The following is an 8,369-nucleotide window of genomic DNA, read 5'->3' as shown; positions in this document are numbered from 1 at the left end:
CATTTTTGAAGTTTAGAAAAATCACTTGGTCAATTGTATAGGTCAAAAGTGACCTATAATGTAACCTCATATCACATGCTAAAACAATTTGAATTAGCTTCCAATCCAAACATAAAATTTGAAGTAGACACATTTAATGTGATTGTTAAACTTGTAAATATTTCATCTCATAAAAATTGAGCAAGTTATGGCCTTGGGAAGTTGACTTTCAAATTAGGGTTTAGACAAAATGACCTATAATGTTTCAACATAGAAAATGATTTTCCAAGCAAAACTATCTCTAGGTCTCAACATGAAAGTTGTTTATAATGTCATTTAGAGTATGTTTTCTCTTATAATAATTTTCATATGGTGAAAATTATAGGAGATAGGGTCTAGGGAGACCCAGTTTTGATCAGATGAATCCATCTGGCCAACCACCATCAACCAACTTGCTAACTTCCAATCCTCTTGACTTTCTTGGCTCATGGTAGATCATATATGCATAAGATGATGAATTTTTAAGTGTCCCTTGAGAAATTTGATCAATTGGTGAGATAGCTTGTTGGAGAAGTTACTCAAGATACCCAGTCAAACTAGGGTTTTCAAGGCAAATCACCCTCAAACTCTTGAAGAAAACTTGATCCATATAACATGTAGAGAACATTGGGAATCATATATGATGTTCATGACCATTCTTGAATCAATTCTTGGTTATGCTCTTTGTTTATGAGGGTATCAAACCCTAGATGTGAACTTGATGAATCAATGGAATCATGCCCTTCCTACAAAAGAGTTAGACAAATGCAAAGAAATATTTTTGGTATTTTGGTTAGTGAAATGATAAAATACAAGTATGGTATAATCACAAAGTGCTTGGTGATCTCTCCCAAAACAAACCCAATGAAGGAGGGGTAAGGAGGATGCTAAGGTGTGATCCCAATGCTAATGCTCATGATGAAATTACATGAGGGATCTTAGGGTAAAAATTGGGGTCTTACAATGTGCCATACCCTAATTTTACCCCTAATATTCCACCTATCATATCATTTGCATTTCAACCAATATAACAAGCATGGTATCCTCCTAACCTTCACCTCTTTGGGTTTACCTTTGTCGGAGATCATCAAGCATCCTTTGTGTTTTCTTTTTACCTTTTTACTTGCTTGCATTCTAACTTTTCTAGACTTATTCAAAATACAAAAATAATTGTTATTTTCTTTTCTTATTGTACAAGGTACGAACTTGTAATTAAAGGATCAAGCTTGGTTTCTAAATTAGGGGTTTGCTTCCCAAGGTTAAAGTTTTGTCAACAAGTGGTCCATAAGAGATTTCACTTCAAAGAATGACATATAATCTTAGGTCACATTCATGTCAAGTTTCATTCAAAATTATTTGATCAAGAGAAGTTCAAATTTGGTGCATGTTTTCAAAGTTGATTAAAGTATGGTTCATGTGTTTATATCCATGCCATCTCCATCCGATTTTCAAGCAATTATCAAGATTCTTCAAAGGATAATCAAGTTTCCTTCATTTGGTATTCAAGTGTTCATCATTAGGCATTTGGATGCGAGAAATCACAAGTTGGCACATGTTTGGTTAACCTAAAATCAAGTATGGCATATCACTTGGTCCAAACACCATAACTCTCTCATTTCTCAACATTTTTGGAATATACTTTGAGCCAAATGTCACATTTGAACTCTTCTACAACTTTCCTTCAAGGGTCAAACATCAAGTTTGCCTCTAAGTCCATCAATTTTGGAATTGACCAAGATGCCCATGTGTACACAAAAGCATGTCCAAGACCTGATCGACCTAATTCTTGACCTAGAATTTCAGTTAACGACCTCAACTTTCGATCCATGCCATTTTCAACTCAAGCACTCTTTTGATCTGATTATTTTTGCATATGATTATTCACCATGAGGAGAACATTTATCATGAAGAACATCTTAAAACGCACGAGTGAATTTCATTTGGCCTAAGCTCCAACATGGTACCATGAACTCTATCTTGCGCAAGTTTCAGGTCACAAATTTCATGTCATTCTCAATATGGGACCACCTGCACAATTTTGTACCCCAAAACTTGCCCTCCCCTTTCTCACCTATTCATTCAATCACTTGATCATGAGATAAATTGCATACATTCATAATTCATCCACATGCATCATTCATCATGGATTTAGAAGAAACTTGGACTTATAAAGTTAGGGCTTGTGTGGATATCAAAGCTCAAAGGCATGGTTTAACCATATCATCAACATGGGAGATGTGAAACCATAATGATGGTGATGAAGGTTGTGAATTCAACAAAGCTTCATCAGGCAATCTTCTAGGGTTTTCAAAACCCTAATTCCTCAAGACATGATCTCATAGGGCTTCCATAGGCCTTGTCTTGGCCTTCAAAACCCTAATGCAAGTTCATACACTGGAAGGGTGATGGTTGGAACTTATGGCTTGATTCAAGAAACTTGCTTGAGGGGTAAGCCTCAGGGAAACCCTAATTAGGGAAATGGTGAACCAAATGGACTTGGTGGCATGACTGGGCATCCATGACCACTCAATTTTCTCCTTTTATCAATTAACTTGGTCCAATCCTACTTTGGTCTCCTATGGGCATTGGTTTTGGTCTCAAGGTCATGATGTTGTTCATGGGATTATTGATACACATATGGTCTTGGTCATCCAAAAAACCATTCTTCCCGTGTCACACGCCAATTTCTAGTCATGCCTTTAGTTCATGGATGTTATGTCAAAACCTTAATCTTATGGTCTCATTTCAGGGCCTTATTCATATGCATTATCAGTCAAGTTATTTTCTTTTCAAAAGTCAAACATTCAAGCCATAAATAAACCAAGTGTGAAACCGATGTCCAATCATTTTTCAAACCATTTCAATCCATTCCATGTCATTTTAAACCATTACATGTGATTCTACCCAAGAAAATACGAAACTTGACATTTTTGACCAATTGTTGACTTTGGTCAACAGTTGACTTTTTGGTCAACTTTGACCAAAGTCAACCCAAAATCCAAAAACCCTAAATTTCACCCTAATCATTAATCCATTGTCCATTTACAAAGAAAATGCCAAGAAAAATGACTTTTGACCAATTGTTGACTTTGGTCAACAGTTGACTTTTTGGTCTACTTTGACCTAATCCCATGCTACTTTGCCTTGATTCATCTTCCAATATCCATGTTGGTTGTGTTTTTCCTTATTTCTTCATTTCCAAGCAATTTGGCTTATTTTCATATTCACACCACCAAATCATGACTTGGATTTCTTGCCTTGATAACCAACCTTTACCCTACTGAAATGGCCCTGCATTCACCACAAAACCAGACACCCTAATCACATCATCAAATAGGGCATATACATGGTTAATTTGACAAAGCAATGAACATGAATTTTGGTTTTGCACTCACCTCGACACACCTTCGTGCAGCAGAACAAGACATGTTTAAAATGCTACCAACTGCACCAGCACCATAGGAATGTGCTCTTGGAAACTACAACCAAATTCCTTGTTCACATTACACCATATTACATGGCCAAAGCCTCCAACCTGCTATCAAACAGAACCAATGTCAAGCTGTAGAGGAAACCATGAAATGTTAAGCATATCCAGTCAGAAATGCCCAGGTGAACCAAGACTACATGAATCAATGCGTGCAGGATCAATACGATGCATACTTGCAAATGAACTATGCCTTAAAGAACATCTGGGCATAAGGCATGGCTTGCTTTGAACCAAGACAGAAACCCTTCACAAAACAGGACCTGCAAACTTCAACAATGTCCTTACCATGTCCTGTGCACATGCCAAATTTTAACCAGCAGTATGCTATAATAACCCAGAATCATGCACCAAGTAAGCAAGCACCAGTACAGGTCATCAGGTACAAGACTGGCCAGCAACAAATCATGAACCAAGGCATTGAAAACAATACATGCTGTCAACCATGGCTAGGTCAGCATACTGCAATTGAGCAACTCATTGGATTAGCAAGTAAGTCAGTAACTCAATGCATATCTATAATCATAATTGAAGGTCCATTATTAACAACTAATAGTCCAACAACATCTCACGAACCAACCGTTCAGATTGACAATAACTTACTGCATCGTAGTTTATACCATACTTAAACCATTGTAATAATACAGGGAGTGTACTAACAGTTCATTTTCTAATCAAAACTAACAGGAATTAACAAGCTAACCCGCTTGTCTCAATCTGCACAAGTGCTAACAACAATTGACATCATAACCAATATGCTTATTTGGAGTTCAACAAAGTTGGAATTAGACAGGTTATGCACAAGCTAATCATCAACCTAAACCTACGAATTACCACAGTGAGCACGTTAAAACACTACCTACAATAGGTTCAGTAAGTCACCAACCTGATTTCACATGATTTCAGTTCAAACACAACATCTGCACTCAGTAACTCAATAATCCATCTCTAATGCACAAGCTGCACAATAACATGAATATAACATCATGACTAAAATTGGTTGCAATACAAAAGGTCAAAGATTCACTAGATGACAATTGCAAGTATTACCATCACCACACAAGGCCATGAGCTGTCACCTGAACCAAAACATAGGCCAAGCCAGATTTGTGCAATCCAAGTGAATCCCACCAACATCCTGCAATGCAAAAGCCACACCTGGCAGGATCACCAACAACTCCATGTCTACAAACCTGGAATTCAAATAGCAAAGTCATAATGAAAACAGGTCCCAGCAGAACCAAGTTCAAAACCTTGCATCAAACCTTTCCAAGGCACAATCTTGCAACATAACACTTGCATAAACAAGGCCATGATCATAAACCTGCAGACCACAACAGAAATGCAACAATTCATCACAAATCATGTGTCAATGCTAAACAATAACATCCTGCAAATGACCTGCAAAGGATTCCATAACAATCATTTGCTTTGCTGCACCATGGACGCAACCAACCCTGCAATTTAAACACAATTCAACTCATATAAAAGGCAACCTCCATGTCCAATCCAAGTCCTTAATCCAATCACAAAGCCTACAATAGCACCCTGTTTAACAAGCCACCACAACTGAAGGCAATGCAAGAAGAGATCAAAACAAGCAAGCAAGGGTTTGCATTCCAAAACCCATCAAGGCATATCAGTAATAGAACATAACATATGGCTTATACAAAGGAACATGCGCAGTGGGTCATCACCCAAGCCATTAAACCAATTCCACTTAAAGTGTAACCTGCATTATCCAGTCAACAAAAAACCAATTGGTCATTCCATCATTAACCAACTAACATTAACCAATTTAACTAACTGAGCTAACTAACTGAGTTTGCTATCAACTCAGTGAGTCATCCCTAACTAACTCCAAGCCACCCTCAACTAATTCCTAACCTCCTCCCAAGCCTAATCCAACTCCAAACCTGATCCCTATTTAAGCAAGTCATGGCTCTCATTTGGAGGAGTTTTTTGGAGAACCTGTGTAATTATGTGCAATCACTCTTTGCAATCTCTTCCCTCACCCTCACCAGAGCTCTATTTCTCTCTCAAAGAAGCCATTAAAGCTTCACATCGAAGCTTCAATTTTGCTTGAGCTAAGCCACTACATTCTCCTTTCACTATTCTAGTTCAGAAGAAGAAGAAGAAGAGGAAGGCGAAAGAAGAAGAAGAAGAAGAAGAAGAAGAAAGAATCAAGTTCAGGAAACTTACCGGTGGATTTTCCGATCATCTTCTCCGGTATGTCATTTCTTATTCAGTGGCACTTTCTTGCTTTGAGAACACCAAGTTGTAGTATCTGAGGTAGGAAATTGAAGCCCCATAGCATTAGGGATTGATTTGCACTAAGTAGAATTTAATTTAACTTGTAGATCGTTAGGGTTCTTCCATTTAGTTGTTCGATTCAACCGGTACAGGAACTGTTTCACAATTCCATTTCCATGTTCATAATTAGCTTGTTATTACGCGTCTAATAATAGTGATGATTAGATGTAAGCCAACACCGATGTCGGCGATGGACGCCGACGCGGCAAGCCACAGTGAACGGAGGTGAGGATGAGCGCGCGCAGTGAAGGATTTTGAACTATGTTGACTTAGGCAAGTCAACAGAGGAGAGAGGATTGGGCTTAAGTCAGCAGGCCCATGGGATTACTTTTAACACACCATACATTGCTAACACTCCCCGTGAGAATCAAAGGGAATGGATATTGGGCTCAAATCTGTGTAAGGCCCATGGAATTACTTATCATACATATTGTATTGATGATACACCCCCAGTGCCTTTTGGAAAGAAGTTGAATTGGGCTCAACCAAGCTCATTGGTTTTTTTACTAATTTCACACGCCTTTCTAGCGTACACACCCCAAGAAACGAATGAACTGATGATGGGCTCAGACGCGGCCCATGTGTTGTTTACATCCCTTCTGTTTTTGGAATACGTGGCTTATAACAAAAAATCTGCCTTGGGCTCACCTGCAGCCCATTAGGTAAGTCCAGTTTTGCGCCTCCAGCTTCAATTCATACCTCTCATTTAATTTCATTCCTTTTATTTTCTTAATTATTTTTTTGCATTTTTGTAAGTAGATTAACTAGGACATTGTTAGACTAATTAGGTTGATAATTGATAATTAGGAATAAAATTTTGATTTTAGGATATTAGGATTTAATTAGGATTTAAATAGGACTTTTAATTAGAACTTTAATTGGGACTTTGATTAGATCCTAATTAGGGACAATTAGGTTCTTAGTTGAATTTAGAATCATACCATTTTCAACATTAGATTAGAATTTATCTTTAGGCCATGAATAAAATTAGACATATTTTTGCAATTGACCATTTTGCCCTTATGGGCTTATTTTTGGTATTTTTGTGTTATAGTTGCATGCTCCCCTTATGATTAGAATTCAATCATTTCCTAACAATTTTAGGACTTAACATAGAATTTTAATCATGATTTTGACCAATTTACACATGCTCCCTTAGGACTTCTAACTTAGAATATTCAATAAACTTCTGATGCATGATCCCTTAGGATAGTTTCTAACGATTACTGACTTTGATTAGATCCAAAACTAGTTCCCTAAAAACCAAATCAAAACCCCTGATTAAATTGATCAAAAGAAATTTTGATTAATTAAATCCATCGAACTTGTATAATCCCACAGTCTAAATTGAGTAACCAAAAGATCCTTGGTCACTTAATAAGACTTTTCCTCCAAGCTGTGGAGCTCAAGGCCTCAACTCAAGATCTTCGATCAAGGCATCCTTAGTCATACCAAGCAGCGGATTATTCAAGCACATCAAAGGTGGAAACTTCAACACTTGTTAAATCAAAGTTAGAAGGGTGTGACACAAGCCTTAAGCAATAGAGAAGGAGTGGGACTGGAGTATTCCTACCCTCATTCTGAATACCTTTGGGTATGGGACGTATGACCCAGCGCTCATCGTATTCACCTCTATTCATAGACTTTAGCACAATTCTAACCATACGATTAACAAGTCTATATTCACAAAGAAAATACAACAAAAGCAAGGACTATAGTTAACAACTTATTAATCATGAGTCAAGTTGTACGATACGAGCCTTAAGTAATAGAGAAGAGTGGGACTGGAGTATTCCTACCCCCATTTTGAGTATCTTTGAGTATGGGACATATGACCCAGTGCTAATCGTATTCACCTCTATTCATAGACTTTAGTTCAATTTGAATCGAACGATTGATAAGATCTTCATCATTGCAAGAAACAACTACAAACACTCTTCTCCCTCCACTTGAAATTTAGTGTGATTCTCATCATCCAGTAACTGTCAAGTCTATTCATCCTATTCAATTATAAATCATTCCAATTCTAATCACTTCAATCTCAATCATCCATTCTTCTTGCCTCCAACCAATTTCTTTTCAGCCCTAGTGGGATGAACTACGAAAGCTCTGATTTCCTTATTGCACTATAAGGATACGTAGGCAGGAGAGCCCAGTTTCTTCGTGAGCTACCCAATTTATCAAGCAATCATTCTTCATTCATGCAATCTATACCATCTCTTTGAGATCAATCATATTTCTCCTTGGACTCCTTGTCCATCCTTTAGGACGTACCGATGATAGTCCATCTCTACAATCGAGAGTTGTTTGGCTCTTATCCCAAACATTTAATTCATTATTTTTCGGCTAACACGCCACTTTGCTCTTCGATTAAGAGTCTATCATTCTCTTGGATCCAATATATTATCCCGATTTGGTCTCAAATTGTTGATTCCCCAGCAAGTGATACACTACTCCTTGCATTGCAGTTATCCCTTGACTTAGTGTTTGTCTTGTGAGTCCTTGTTGCTTAGAAAAATATCTCTCTTTTTATTCTCATAGTTTTGAACTA

Source organism: Lathyrus oleraceus, chromosome 6 (genome assembly GCF_024323335.1).
Source record: "Lathyrus oleraceus cultivar Zhongwan6 chromosome 6, CAAS_Psat_ZW6_1.0, whole genome shotgun sequence".
In the NCBI taxonomy this organism is placed as follows: Eukaryota; Viridiplantae; Streptophyta; class Magnoliopsida; order Fabales; family Fabaceae; genus Lathyrus; species Lathyrus oleraceus.
This window is presented reverse-complemented; position numbering follows the sequence as displayed.